General features: G+C 38.2%; 1 long non-coding RNA gene across 2 annotated transcripts in view; it reads right to left on the bottom strand.

The window, feature by feature from the left end:
• Window positions 1–1,672: 1,672 nt before the first annotated feature.
• The window catches only part of LOC148524515 (uncharacterized), a 28,525-nt gene continuing 14,512 nt past the window's right edge, over window positions 1,673–15,685 (bottom strand). Inside the window, exons 1-4 of one of the 2 annotated variants that reach the window (XR_015878363.1) lie at window positions 5,244–5,325; window positions 4,416–4,674; window positions 3,560–3,689; window positions 1,673–2,336 (exon numbers count right to left, since the gene is read on the bottom strand). This is a non-coding gene — a long non-coding RNA (uncharacterized LOC148524515). Of the gene's footprint in view, window positions 2,337–3,559; window positions 3,690–4,415; window positions 4,675–5,243; window positions 5,326–15,685 lie in introns of those variants that run through there. The other variant, XR_015878364.1, reaches the window with a different exon arrangement.

Genomic DNA, 15,685 nt, shown 5'->3' with positions numbered 1-15,685 from the left:
TATAATTTTTCATCTTTAAGAATCAGGACTGGCTCCTGGAGCCAGGTGCTGGTTATCCTTTTGGGGGAACCCCACGTAATTTTCTTTTTAACCCCTTTTTTGGTTATTTACAGGCAAAAACATACATGGATCACACTGATCTGTTTATGTTTCTGCCAAACACGCAGTTCAAGAGGTAGCCTATCTAAAATTATATTTAGGACCGAATTTGCTTTGATTACACCCGTTATTATAATCACAATTCTTGGTAAATTCCCGTGTTGTATTTCTGTCTATGGAAAGTACCTGCGAGTCTGGCCAATGGTGTATTTATTTCTATCTGTGTTTTAAACCCAAGTTTTGCAGAGAGTTTCATGATTTCTCACCCGAGTTTGCCTTTATTAAATTAGCAAGTGGTAAAAAATGGCCAAACGCATCCGTGATTGCCGTCTCGACTAAACAAGATTCTTAGCAAAATTACCCCACAGACAAGAAACTCTGAGCTTTTCATCTTCAAGTTAATACTAGGACAAGCCCATTTCTCAGCCAAGATGTGACAGGGTTGATACTGCTTTCAGTCGTATGATGTTTTTAGACTTGCATGCATAATGATGGTTACTGCTGGGAGCTGCAAAACAAATTTTTACAGCAAGAGCTGGGGATTTCATTGGGTGTTCCTGGGAAATAAAATGGGGGTGGCTAGCCAGACACGGGAATGTAAAGGTCAGCGACTGCATCTAAAGACAAAGATGCACTGACACCGGTGACCATGTTCACAAAAATATTCTGCACCTCCATAGGCCTTGTGCAATCTCCAGTGGTGCGTTTTATTACTCACAGTGGTGGATTATCACTGTACCCGGTGTGTTTTTCAGTAGGAAGACCATTGGCCATGGCATTAGCCTAAAGACACAGTTATGGCTGCAGTAGTGTGCAGATTACTCACCTCAACTACAAATCTATAAATAATAATACCCCTTCATACATTTTATACTTCATTTAGCATTTAATATCCCTCATGCCCTCACACTTTCTTTACTCTACTTCTGACCTATGCCTCACTTCATCCCTGACAATACCTTCTCATTCTCACCTGCCAAACTTCTCCATGCTGATAACCACTAATAGAATTCCCTAAAATGCCTGATCTCATTGGCAATGTGAGGGTGACAACTCCAACCAGCATAATGTGTGGCAATTTGTGGAGTTGTGTTGTTTGATGCAAAAGCACTAATTTTGGAAATTAGTTTTTTTGGCAGCTTTCAATTCTCTCTCAATATGCTGAGTTTTCGATCTCAGAAGAGGTATATAAGCTTTCCTCATTATCTTTAATAGGGACTGGTAGGATTGGTAGTAGTGAGTATGTGGTCAGTTGAGCCCCATGCAGTTCCAAAAGCCGTTCTTGGGCAGTAAAATGTGGAAATAATATATGTGACCTGTTCATCTCACTGCAAAGCATAATATGTTATTTCTGTGTAAGAAGTATTTTGCCTGTGTTTTGCTTTGCACACTAAATAATACTACTGTGATTGCACCTGAAACAATGAAAGACCATGCATGAAGGCAAGCCACTACAAGCTAACGTCAGAGTGGTATTAAAAATCTAAAATAATGTCCTCAAAGTATTTTTTTTCAATAAATTTTTATTTGATTTTCACATATAAAACTTGAATACAGAGTCAGAGTGTACATGAGTAAGCATATTATATCCCAGTGTCAAATAGGCGGTTGACATTGGTTACTAATAAGAGTATGTATATCATACACTGGAAATCGGGTGGCACCATAATAATTGTACAATACATATCAAAAATGTTAATATTGCATAAAATAAAATGAAGGAAGAATTAAGACATCACAATGACAAGGACACATTAGGTATTGGGGAGGGACATAGGGTCAGTACATATTTAGTGTGGTTCACATCTGAATGTGTTAAGGATCATATGGAACATTTAAATGGGTTGCAGACATATTGCAATAAAAATCGCAAAATTAAGATGACCGATTCCCAGAGAGTTCAATGGGCAGTAGATTAGAGACTTCTATTTAGATACCAGTCAGAGGATTCAAATAATTTGAATATATGTGATTGGGTATAAGAATCCAAACTGTCTATATATGGACACCATTTCTTGTAGAATCTTTTTACCCCTTTATGAATATCAGGTAGAGTAGACTTTCTATTAAAATATAACAATTGTAATAACTTATTTTTTTTAATCCATACGGAGCCTCTAATACAGCAGCTTTTGACACACCTCAATAATTAGTCTGAGTGTAAGCCCTTCATTGCTCTTCCGAGAGGAGGAGGATCTTCAACGTTGGGGTAGAAGCAATTGCCAGTAATCAAGATTCTGAAGAATAAGGGAGAGCAATAATTCAGACTCTTTTAAGACCACATGTGAGCTGGTGGCCACTACTCAGAATTGGGCTAAGGAGTCCTGGGCTATGTGGATGGCCCCACTATCAATGGTTATTTGTGATTGCTTTGCACTTGACCCAGAGATGTTATGATGCTGCTGTCAGACCCTGAATTGCTGACATTTGCTAAGCTACAGTATTAGGGCAAGTGGCTTTACATTGTGATCTCTATATGGCTGACCATAGAGTGGAAGCTGTAGTGCTGGGAGAGTTTACTAGACTTCTTCCAAAACACTTGGCTCACTGGGTCAGCATCCATAGACTTGAGCCATCCATTTTTTGCAAAATGCCTTGGCAGTGGATAAATATCTAGGTTGGTTTACCACCACCCCTGGTTGATCTGGAAAGACTAGGACACATTGTTAGTGAGTACAAAGGTTTAGACCTTGGTTTATTGGAAGGCTGTGATAACTCATTGGACAGGTCCACTATATACATAACTCTCCTTTATGGTGAGTTAGCTACTATCTATTCACAAGTCCCATATTACAATTACACTACTCTAAACCTGTACCTTGAGTTAACATCCATTTAAGTGTAAGAGATATATTATTTTTTTTAAATGACCCAGAAAGGGCTCAACTCAATCTGACAATAACATTAGCAGAGGTCACCAGTAATGGCAGAAAGTGTTAGACATTTATCAGCTGGTTCTACAGCCCTACAAGTGCCAAACTTGGATGGGCCTAGTAGAGATACTTCACAGTTTCCTGCATGCCCATATGGCTATAAAACTGGTGCAGCTGGAAGGGGTTTTGCTCTAATTATTCTAGTGACCCACATGAGTCAATTAGTAGTCCCCACCAAGCTACAAGAATCAAGGTGTGTCTTTTTGCGGTGGTTAGGAACATGCAGACCCAACCTATTCACAGATGGATTGTTCTTTTTGTGTTTATCTCCATGAGTGCAGAATCATTGGTGATACAAGTACTCAATCATATTGAACATAAAGTGGTTAAAGGCATAATAGACTCAGGCTCTGGCAGTACCCTAGTCTTGCAAGACTTAATACATCCAGAGAAAGTTTTCTGTTACCTCCTTATCCGTATTGGCTTTTTTTCATGGGCAGTTGCATAGATCTTATGCAACTGCCTTAGTTTCTTTAAGGGGAAGTTAGCCAACCTAAGTGTAGTAATTTGCCTGTATTTACCAGTACCTGTGTTATTGGGATGGACTTTCTTGCCCTTTATGGAGAAGGAAAAATAATGGTATTTTCTGGTAAAGCTGAGTCCTTGAAGAGACATTTCTGCTTTCTCTTGATTTGTTCCTTAGCCAGGTGAAAACCCCTAAAAGCCAAATATAAAAAAAAAAGATCAGAAGGTCTGGAGTATTTTTTGTGGTAGACAGGTTCACAGAGCCAGCTGTACATGCTGATACTGATAATGTCAAATTGCATAATACTAATAAGCATGTTAGATTGCCTAATATTAAGGTCAATATGGATTTACCTAATCTTGATAATGGGCCTGATTCAGCAGCGGAAGCAATGGAGATTACAGATGCCGATTGGGCAACTGTTTGCCTTCACGCATGTGTATAAGCCGCACTGTGCATGGGCAGCGATCGCATTGCAATCACAGATGCACAGAGGAATTCATTGCAAAGTGAGTGGAGTTGGTTACGCAGCATGAAATCTCTCTGCGTGTGAGGAGACTTGCAATGTTTGCAGCTGGTCAGACTTGTTATAAATGCTGAGTGACTGGCCAATATGCATCAATGGTACCGATGTTTGCGCAGAAGAGCAACATTGGACGGATATGAGAATGCAGCAGATCTTCTTATGATGAATTCATATTCATGAAGTGACATAACAGGTTATAATATCATAGTGTAAAACTGTAAATATTGAGGTGCTTCATCATACAATGTCCACTTTAGGTAGAAATATACTATATATACAATATGGGACAAGAAAGCAGTATAAGATTCCAATCACATTTATTAAGACAATAAACTGATACAATTGCACATAAAAAACAATAGTTATAATAGTCCAATCTAGGGACTTTTACCAGAGGGCTGAAAAATCAGGCATGTAGGCTCCGGACCCTCAGACCACCGATCTAACTTCAGTCTTTCATGGAAAGTTGTCCTTCTTCTATAAAGTCCCAAGAGCTTAGTATGCCTCACCAACACATTGAAAAAATCTCAGTTCTCTTCCTCAGGGTGCAAGTGTAAGCTTCTACTTTATGTCTAGTATGTCCTTTTTATAGCTTGTGTGATTGGTATTTGTAGTTTTGCGAGCCCGTGCTTGCATGTTTGCGCCTGGCCCTAAGGTTTTAGAACACATCAGTGAATTAGATGCAGAACAATATATTAAAAAAATATTAAATAGACTATGTCACATTAATGCAGCTCATAGTAACGTAACTTGTATAATCTGATAACAGATGAAGCCCTAAATGTTAAAAATGGTATTATAGAAAACACAAATAGGAGCACAAGGATCAATAAAGTACTAATAATCAATATTGTCAAATTTATTGGTTGTTTAAAAGACACTCATTTAAAATACAATTAAATATTATTTAACATACACATAACACATATACATCTGATTATATGAAAACAGCACTGGCAAAGGTAAATACCTCAATAGAATTAAATACCCTCTAGCGATGATAGAATTGTATTCTTACCATGCAGGGCTAAAAAATGTTCCTTAATTGTTCATAATTATAATGACTTAAACTCAATCATATATATATATAGCCCATACTTGAGCAAAAACAATTATCTGTATTCACTGAGCACTCAGGGTTACATGCAATGTCTTAATGCCATTCACACTGAATTTCCAGAGAAAATAATATGCTATAGGTACAGTAGTAATCGAATACCTAAACCTCTCATCACGTGTGGCACATGTGGCAGCAGTTGATCGATCAGGTGGTGGCTATGATCCACTAATAGGACAGCTCCTGTTCTTGCTGCTGTAAAAAACAAAACTAACCAGCTGAAAAAGTTCTAAGCTTCAGGTGAATGAGCAGTCTTTATACCAGTGAACAATTATGAGGTGTGGCTATTAAACAATGAGACTGTACTTGTAAAAAGTAAACAATACTGTACTGCATGAGGTAAAAGGGAGTGGTGGAACATTGACCTTGACTTTGGACTATGGCAGTTAGGAGCTGATTGGTTGGCACTTTCACACTCCCAACTTTATTACTTTTCAAGGCTTATTTATCCTCCCCCATAGAGAGATGACTAGCAAATATAGATCATGACATGAACAAGGATAGCCTGCCACCATAGTCATTATTCAGAAGTTTACATCACAGACCACCTGCACATTGAGAGATTGATAGTGGTGGCAGTTGGTAGAAATGTCTGCCCACTTGTGAGTTGGTATCAAAACCATATGTTTGCAATTAATGAGGGAGATGTATTAAAGCATGTAGAGCGATAAAGTGGAGGTATAAAGTACTAACCAATCAACTCCTGTCATTTATAAACAAATATGACAGGAGCTGATTGGGTGATACTTTATCTCTCTCCACCTTATCTCTCTCCATGCTTTGATAAATCCCCACCTATACTGTAGCTCATAATACATTAGGGGGTCTATTTACTAAGCAGTGTTAGGAGACAGAGTGAAAAGTGATAAGAAGTGATAAGGTGCCAGCCAATCATCTCCCAACTGTCATCTCACAGGCTGTGTTTGAAAAATGACAGTTGGGAGCTGATTGGCTGGAACCTTATCACTTCCTTATCACTTTTCACTCTGTCTCCTAACACTCCTTAGTAAATAGACCCCTAGGTCACTTGTGCAATGCCTACCACTTGTGAGGGCACTGATGGGCTGGAACCCGAGGTCATAAAATATAAGGCACATAATAATGTGTGCAGCCAAAGGTTCTCACCTGCTAATAAAAAATCCAAAAGGTTTGTGTGGTTGAGGCAAAACATTTGCTCAACCTCCTGATCTGGAAGGGAGTCCAGGGCTAACTAAGCTGTAAAAAAACATAATCCCTGTGTGGTATTCACAGATCCTGGTTCTCCTCCTTCTTTCTCCTCTCCTCCAAAAGACTCAAGTAAAGATATGCACAGGTCTATCAAACGCATTGCCACTACATGCTATATTGCCATACCCAGAGTAGCAGACTGCCTTGTTGATCTTTTTTACAGGCATCATAAGCTATTACAGGTCAGTGCTGTGCAATTTCAGCAATCTCGTCTATCTGAACCACCAATTTTTGCAACAGGATCTCAGGTAGTTTTTACAGTGATTAAGTAAATCACAGCATTATACATTGCTTGATTGATTGCTTCCCATGTAACAGTAATGTTTAATATGGCAAATTGAAAAACCGTGAATTCAGCGGTTTGGCGAAGCAAATTTATTTCAAAATTGTGGTTTCTTTAAAGCGCACTTTAGTACAGTAGATTTTCCTCCAGTTCTGATTCTGCAGCTAAGAATGCTCCTCTATCTCTTTAGTAATGGAGGGGATTAAGGACCTCCCATTCATCTTGAACTGGAAGCAAAGAACCACATTAGAAAAAAGCTCCCTCTCTGTCTCTCGCTCAGTGTAAAGCAGTAGAAAATGTCTTTGTACTGTAAAAATCTTTATCTTCAAAATTATCAGACTTTAGCAAATTCCAAAATGTCACTGTCAAGATGAAATTCTCAGTATATCAAATCACAAGAGCTTACGATGGGGTTAATATATTAAACAGTGAAAAGAGTGGACAAGTGGAGAAGTTCCCCATAGAAACCAATCAGCATCTGCCTATCATTTTATATAATGTATTTGATAAATGCTTCCTCAAAACTGATTGGTTGCTATGGGCAACTTCTCCAATGATCCACTTCTCCACACTTTTCACTGCTCGATACATTAACCCTCATATCTGGTTGTGTGAGTAACATTGTCAGTTACTCTCTTTCCGTAGTCCTGAATTGACATTCATACAGTGTTCCTTTCCAATGACCAGCTTGTGAATCGGTATGAACCAGTCATTTCATTTAAAATTAAATTGGAATCTTGAGTTACAGTAACTCAAACCCTCCAAATTAATTACAATTTTCCTTTATATGTTACTTAATGCACTCTTTCAAACCTTTAATTGCCCTTAATTAGTTACTTATAAATATTTTGAATTTGTATACAAAATAGAAAGCTAATCAAAAAAGAAAGAACAATACTGAAATCTGACTGTGCTATATCTTTTTCAACCAGTAACTTTCATTCAGTTCCCCAGATGTATGGCTACCTGAATGCTTCTGTGCCTATTGCACTAAATTGTGCCACTGTGAGTAAATGCTAATATTTTCTAAAAAATTATTTGAGGTAATTGCGTAATTTGAGTATTTGAGGTATTTGAGTAATTGCGATCATTGGTAGAGCCTCACAGTGCTTCTCTACCAGGACAGTAGGCCTCGATTTTATCATCACCTTAGAAGTGTCGCTAGTCACTGAATTCAATGGGAACCAATTTCCTCATTCTAGACACGTAAGATATAGCCAGGCAAAAATAAACCTACAGTATGTACATAACAATACAAAATACAACTTACTTGAGGTAAAGGCACTCCCAATGTCCCTTTGCTTTCTCACATTAGACAATAACCAACTGAGAGTCACAATAGCACTAAAATTGAAGCAAGCAAGAGAAATCCTTAACATTTGGGGCATTCAAAAAAAAAGAATGCAGTTGATTGGCAAGAGTTGTTAATCTTACCATTCCATACATTTTTGTAAGTAGTGTCAAAGTTAGAATTATCCTACAACAGTATCTGAAATGGAAATTTATGTTTTGGCAGCAATAGACTCTTTTTCTGTAAAGGGCCACCTCTGTGTATTCTATAGTGGTGCTGAATATTCTTTACCACTGCAGGGTCAGTCTTTTCTAAAAGGCAAACACATTTTAATAATACCTGGTTTATATTTCTTCCTTATATTAGTATTATCATTTTCTTAGATATGCAAGTTGCCACAGTGCTAAGCAATGCCTGACAGAAGATGTGTACAGCAGGGGCATACAAGCCAGAGCCGTAACTAGACTTTTTGGTGAGCAGTGTGCCAGAAAGAGCATTGGCGCTCCCCTCATTTTTCAAAGGGACATAATGCACCCAAAAAAGGGCCATGGCTTCATGGGGAAGGGCCAGGGAAGAGAAAGGAGAGGCCAGGAGATGCTGGGGTTGAAATAAGAGGAAGCTTCAAGCAAGAATGATAATAAACAGAAATTTAACAGGCCCAAACAGTGCCCCCTGACCTGTGATGCCCTGTGCGATGGCACCGGCCGCACTACCCAAGCTACGGCCCTGATACAAGCTAGACAAACTAAAAGCAGATATGAAAACAAAGGGTAGGGAGGTCCCTGTTCATGAGAGAGCTTACATTCTAATTATAAAATTGCAGACAAGAAAGAAGAGGAGTGACTTTATATCAGATTAGAGATTGTTAAAGTTTTGAAGGATGCAGTAGTGTGGGGACTAGATGGGAGAAGGTCAAGCTGTATTAAAGATATGGATTTTCATAGAGCATTTAGATATTTGAATATGTGTGTACTATATAAATTATATATATACAGGTTGAGTCTACCATATCCAAATATTCCAAAATATGGAATAATTTTGGCATGACTGAGATAATGAAACCTTTGATTTTTGATGGTTCAATGTACACAAACTTTGTCTAAGGCACAAATTATTAAAAATATTGTATAAAATTACCTTCAGGTTGTGTGTATAAGGTGTATATGAAACACAAATGAATTTCATTTCTGTGCACAAACTTTGTTTGAGTCACAAAATTGTTGAAAATAATGTATAAAATGACCTGCAGGCTGTGTGTATAAGGTGTATATAACACATAAATGCATCATGTGTGTAGACTTGGGTCGAATCCCCAAGATATCTCATTATGGTATGCAATTATTTTAAAATACGGAATTTTCCATTATCCAAAATACCCCTGGTCCCAAGCATTTTGGATATAGGAGACTCAACCAGTATATATATATATATATATATATATATATATATATATATATATATATATACTGTATATATATATATATATATATATATATACTGTATATATATAGAAAGTGGGGTGGAAAGGGCATGCACCAAATAGTGTATTAATTTAAACAAAAAGTGTGTCCGTGCTCAAGTGATATTGTGCGTACCAGAAATAAGTTCTTTAGTGCTTATCTGAGAAATCTTGTCAGCCGGATGCGGTTATAGCTGTTCCCGGATATCTGGTGCCACACAATGGACCTGCAATAAAAGAGGCTCATAATGGAGCCAGATAGGAGAGAGAGAATATAGTGTAGTAATTCTAGTACACAATACGTGGCTATTAATTATTGTGCGTACCAATTAGAGTCTTGTATATGGATATAAAGGTAAGTTCTTTGATCGTCTGTACTCCTGTATTCCTCTCACCCCCGTATTTGGATGGTGGTCAAGTAATGACACATACAAACGTCACCTCCAAGAGCTGGCACTTGGAGGTGACATTTGTATGTGTCATTACTTGACCACCATCCAAATACGTGGAATACTTTGGGGTGAGAGGAATACAGGAGTACAGACGATCAAAGAACTTACATTTATATCCATGTACAAGACTCTATATTTTCTCTCTCCTATCTGACTCTGTTATGAGCCTTTTTTATTGAAGGTCCATTGAGTGGCACCAGATATCTGGGTACAGCTATAACCACATCCGGCTGACAAGATTTCTCAGATAAGCATTGAAGAACTTATATCTGGTACGCACAATATCACTTGAGCACAGACACACTTTTGTTTAAATTTAATACACTATTTGGCGCATGCCCTTTCCACCCCACTTTCTAGATCACATTTCGTCTGACGGCCATTCAGATACATGGAAAGGACTGCTGCCTCCTTTTATCAGAAGGATTTAAGTGTTTGAACTTTTACTTCACTACAAGACACCTACACTGCAAGAAACATTTCAGGGTAACATATGGAGCGCCATCCAGGAACTACCACTCATATATATATATATATATATATATCTTCCAATGGTTCGGCACTTGACACACTATGAACCATGTAGATTTCGGGTGCCTTCCTGTGAATAAAATAGACCAAAATTCTCCACTGAGGTGTATAGGTCCCAATGGAAAAAGATAGGCGGCACTCCATTGCTGAAGTAAATAAGGTTGTCTTAAGTCCACAACATGGTAACACAAACAGTGGTCGACGTTTCAAGGCCAAGTCAGGACCTTTTCCTCAGGACGTCCTTTTCACACACACGTCCTGAGGAAAAGGTCCTGAGTTGGCCTTGAAACGTTGACCACTGTTTGTGTTACCATGTTGTGGACTTAATACAATCTTATTTACTTCAACAACGGAGTGCCGCCTATCTTTTTCCATTGGGACCTATACAGCTCAGTGGGGAATTTTGGTCTATATATATATATATATATATGTAGCCAAATGCCTTGCACTCCTCTTCCTGTATCATTCATACCACGGTTCCCGCTAGAAATATAAATATAATCCTCCACGTGCGGCACTCAGTGGACTTTACAAAAAAATTTACACAGCTGCCATGGCTTGCAACGTTTCGGACTTTAATAGCCCGTCTTCAGGCTTCAGACATTATAACATACATACAAAACACATACCTTATATACCCATTGCTGCTCCACATGCCGCCGGATCTCACCTGGTCCCTTCCGCTGTACATGTCCAACTTCCGGTTTCCTCTCGTAACGCTCCCTGGCCATGTGAGCGTCCTGGTAACCATGGAGACCCGTCGGCTGGGAACAAGCAGTAATACCCCATTGTAGTGCAGAATATAAAATATATATAAAACATACTAAGTGAACATATTAAAAATACAATCCTGCATATAAAGAATAATTTTAGCTCCTGTCTTGTGTATCCATTTATATACACTAAATAATTTGCCTTCATTATCAATCTAATAGGCTAGAGAAAATGACATCAATCCTTCCATCACTTATATATTCTAAAAAATTAGATTCAAACCCCTTCCTTCTTATAGGAATACATTCAAATTCAATTGATCATTTAATCTCCTAGGCTTAACTGTATCCAAAATATGGATCCATTTGGCTTCTAAACACAACAATTTTTTGTGTCGGTCACCACGTCTTCCGTCATCTGGGATGTGATCAATAATCATATGTCTAAAATTCGACAAATTGTGTTTGGCTTCCAAAAAATGTTTAGCGATTGGTTGTTCCGAACCCTTACCACCAATAGCAGATCTAATTGCTGATCTGTGGAGAGCCATGCGCTCTTTGAATGAGCGCATGGTCTTCCACACATAGCATAGACCACACGGACATTTTACCATAATAAACAACATACATGCTGGAGCAGGTGAGTCTATATCTAATTTCATATTTTCGCCCACTGTAAGGGTGACAAAAATATTTGCCTGTATTCATATGGCTGCAGGTTACACAACCCGTGCATTTGTAAGGGACCAGGCAAGATCCGGCGGCATGTGGAGCAGCAATGGGTATATAAGGTATGTGTTTTGTATGTTTGTTATAATGTCTGAATCCTGAAGACGGGCTATTAAAGTCCGAAACGTTGCAAGCCATGGCAGCTGTGTAAATTCTTTTTTAAGTCCACTGAGTGCCGCACGTGGAGGATTATATTTATATTTGTAGTGGGCACCGTGGTATGAATGATACAGGTAGAGGAGTGCAAGGCATTTGGCTACATATATGAGGAAATGCAATACCTAAAACCATGTCTTAGGAAGCATTGTTCCTGAGCCATTAGCACCCTCCAAATTGAAGCCGGATACCATTTTTCCTCTGATGCCAGACGTCCCGCCGCATGCACACGCAGTAGCTCAGCAATTGAATATTGAGAGAAGTGTCTATGTACACCTGAGGAGATTTTTTGCTTAGCAGAGATGTGGAGATCTTTGTGATTGAGCTAACAAAAGGAGTCGCAGTGTGCATTACAGGGAGACTGGTTTTGGAAGGATTATACAGTGGCATACCTGGATTATTGTGGCACTGTCTGAGTTATAAACAATATGGATTAGGCGAGTGGATTTGTTTGGACAGATGTCCCTATTGGAGAAACCCTAAGCCTCTCAGAGAGCGAAACAGAAGCAGCTCTCTTTAGAAAAGATTATTTGATAATACAGGAGAATTGACAGTGGATATAGTATATAATACAATTCTTAAATATAAGAAGAAAGAGACAGATTTTTTACTCCATGGAGTGACACTCTCTTAATATATTAGAGAGAAAAAAATCCCTAGGGGTTTTAGAGTGTGAAACACTCCCACTATAGGGCGTTATAATAAAGAATTTCCAAGATCCATTGCCGTACTTAATAAATGCTCGTTAGATCTAATGACCCTAGTGGTGGAAGAAGCAGCGAGAGAATTAGCTGTGATGAGACAAAAAATACAGGATTATGAGACCAAAAATAAAGAAACGATTTCACAGGAGTTAACTAGTGATTGGCAAGTCAAACTAAAACAACAAATGGAAGCTTATAAAAAAAATTGGTGACATTTAAAAAAAAAAAATTTGACATTGTCAATAAGGACTATGAGGAAATGAGAGTATACAGATGGCTCTCAGGCAGTTCACAGTCTCGATCTTACCCCAAACGTAGAATTGATAGAGTAAAATATGGAAATTCAAGGGCAGAATATTCCTCTGGCGAATTACCAAGTTCATCTGGGGATGAAATTATCAGCAGTCAGGATAATAGAACAGCGGCTAACAAACCCCCTTTAGGAATGAGAACCCGCACAGGTCGTGGGGCTATAGGAGATACATCAGGCGGGGTGGGCAGAGGCTACGTGAAAGGAGGCAGAGGCAGGGGTCGGAAGAAATAAATTTAATATATAATCTTTCAAAAGAAATCTAACCCCAGTAGAAATAAGAGTTTTGAACAGGGGATTGGAGTTTGTACCAACAAATCCCTTTAATTCTCTGAATTGGAAAATTGATCAACATCACCTTAATAGGCAATTAAAGTTGAGAGCCTATTTTGATAACAAAGACCCGCCTATAAATCAAAAAGTAAGAGGGCCCTTCAAACGCAAATCAACGTTTGACCCACCAGTGCATAACAACGCAATACAAAGTTTCATGAAATCTCTGGATGTTATGGTCTCTGAAGATCAGGAACATTACTTTCCACATAGAAACAATCTAAATGCAGAGGAATGGAAAGCGTTAAAGAATCTGAATTCCTATAAAGATATAGTTGTGAGAGCAGCATGCAAGGGGGGGTATAGTAGTGATGGATATCTCTAAATATTGTGAAGAAATTTATAGCCAACTTTCCAATATAGAGGTATACAGATTATTAGATAGAGACCCTACTGATCAATTTAAAATAGAAATTGATAATTTATTGACTGCAGCATTGAATGGAGGTACCATAGATAAGGAGGTCCATGATTTTCTAAGAATTGATTACCCCAGGATTCCATTATTTTACACATTGCCGAAGATACATAAGAATCTTACAGCTCCACCGGGACGTCCAATAGTCTCAGCACGGGACTCTTTATACAGCAATATATCGAAATTTTTGGATCATCATTTACAACCATGTGTACAATCGGGTAATACATACCTCAAGGACACTACAGATTTACTCCTGAGTTTGGATAACCTGGGGGAAATACCACCTAACATATGGCTGTGTACGATGGACATAAAAAGTCTTTATACGAATATACCACACGAGGAAGGTGTGAGAGTGGTGGGAGATTTACTAAACGGGAATGATTTATACAAGGGCCCTTGTATTGAATTTTTCATGACATTATTGGACATGTTACTTAGGAGGAACTATTTCTTCTTTAATGGGCAGTATTTTCTGCAAAGGACGGGATGTGCCATGGGTTCGAACGTGGCACCTACCTATGCTAATGCCTATATGGCGGGTGTGGAAAATAATTTTTTCTTTAACAGAATGACTAGGGATAGAATCCTGTTTTACAGACGGTATATAGATGATGTGTTTTTATTTGTGGAGAGGTAGTCATAATGAATTTGTGGAACTAGTGGAAGATATCAACAGACAGGACCATCCTATAAAATTTACATATCAGATCAGCTTAGAGGAGATTCCATTTTTGGATGTGACTATTTCAATCAAAAATAATAAAATCTGCACGAGTCTATATTCTAAGTCAACAGATAGGAATACGCTCCTCCGTGCGGATAGCTTCCATCCTAAGGCAACTATAACAGGGTTACCATTTTCACAGTTGCTTAGAATTAAAAGAATTAATAGTGATCCTGAAAGTTTGATAAGAGATCTGGATCTTATGATGAATAAATTTAGAGATAGAGGCTACTCAGAAGAAGTTCTGAAACAGGCACGGAAGAGAGTGGATTTGATTTCTAGAACTGAAGCTCTCAACAATACTTTAAAAAAAGAGTCACCTGACACCCTGAATTGGCTGCATACGTACACGACGGCAAATAAGAATATTTATACAAATAGCAGAAAGTTATGGCCCATTGTACAAAAAGATAAAGAACTCCCCAGCCTTAAACATACTAGAATAAGGCCCTGTTTCAAGAGAGGCAAGAATATTAAGAACTGGATAGTCCATACAGATGTTACGTTGGCTATGAGATATAAGGAGCAAAAAATTTATAAGTAACAATGGCTGTTACAAATGCACGCGTTGTGTAACCTGCAGCCATATGATTACAGGCAAATATTTTTATCACCCTTACAGTGGGCGAAAATATGAAATTAGATATAGACTCACCTGCTCCAGCACGTATGTTGTTTATTTGGTAAAATGTCCGTGTGGTCTATGCTATGTGGGGAAGACCATGCGCTCGTTCAAAGAGCGCATGGCTCTCCACAGATCAGCAATTAGATCTGCTATTGGTGGTAAGGGTTCGGAACAACCAATCGCTAAACATTTTTTGGAAGCCAAACACAATTTGTCGAATTTTAGACATATGATTATTGATCAAATCCCAGATGACGGAAGACGTGGGGAAAGACACAAAAAACTGTTGTGTTTTGAAGCCAAATGGATCCATATTTTGGATACAGTTAAGCCTAGGGGATTAAATGATCAATTGAATTTGAATGTATTCCTATAAGAAGGAAGGGGTTTGAATCTAATTTTTTAGAATATATAAGTGATGGAAGGATTGATGTCATTTTCTCTAGCCTATTAGATTGATAATGAAGGCAAATTATTTAGTGTATATACAAGGATATACAAGACAGGAGCTAAAATTATTCCTTATATGCAGGATTGTATTTTTAATATGTTCACTTAGTATGTTTTATATATATTTTATATT

Source organism: Taudactylus pleione, unplaced genomic scaffold (assembly GCF_031769625.1).
Source record: "Taudactylus pleione unplaced genomic scaffold, aTauple2 ptg000117l, whole genome shotgun sequence".
NCBI classification, from domain to species: domain Eukaryota; kingdom Metazoa; phylum Chordata; class Amphibia; order Anura; family Myobatrachidae; genus Taudactylus; species Taudactylus pleione.
The sequence above is the reverse complement of the archived record's forward strand: the minus strand, read 5'-3'. Positions and strand labels throughout refer to the sequence as shown.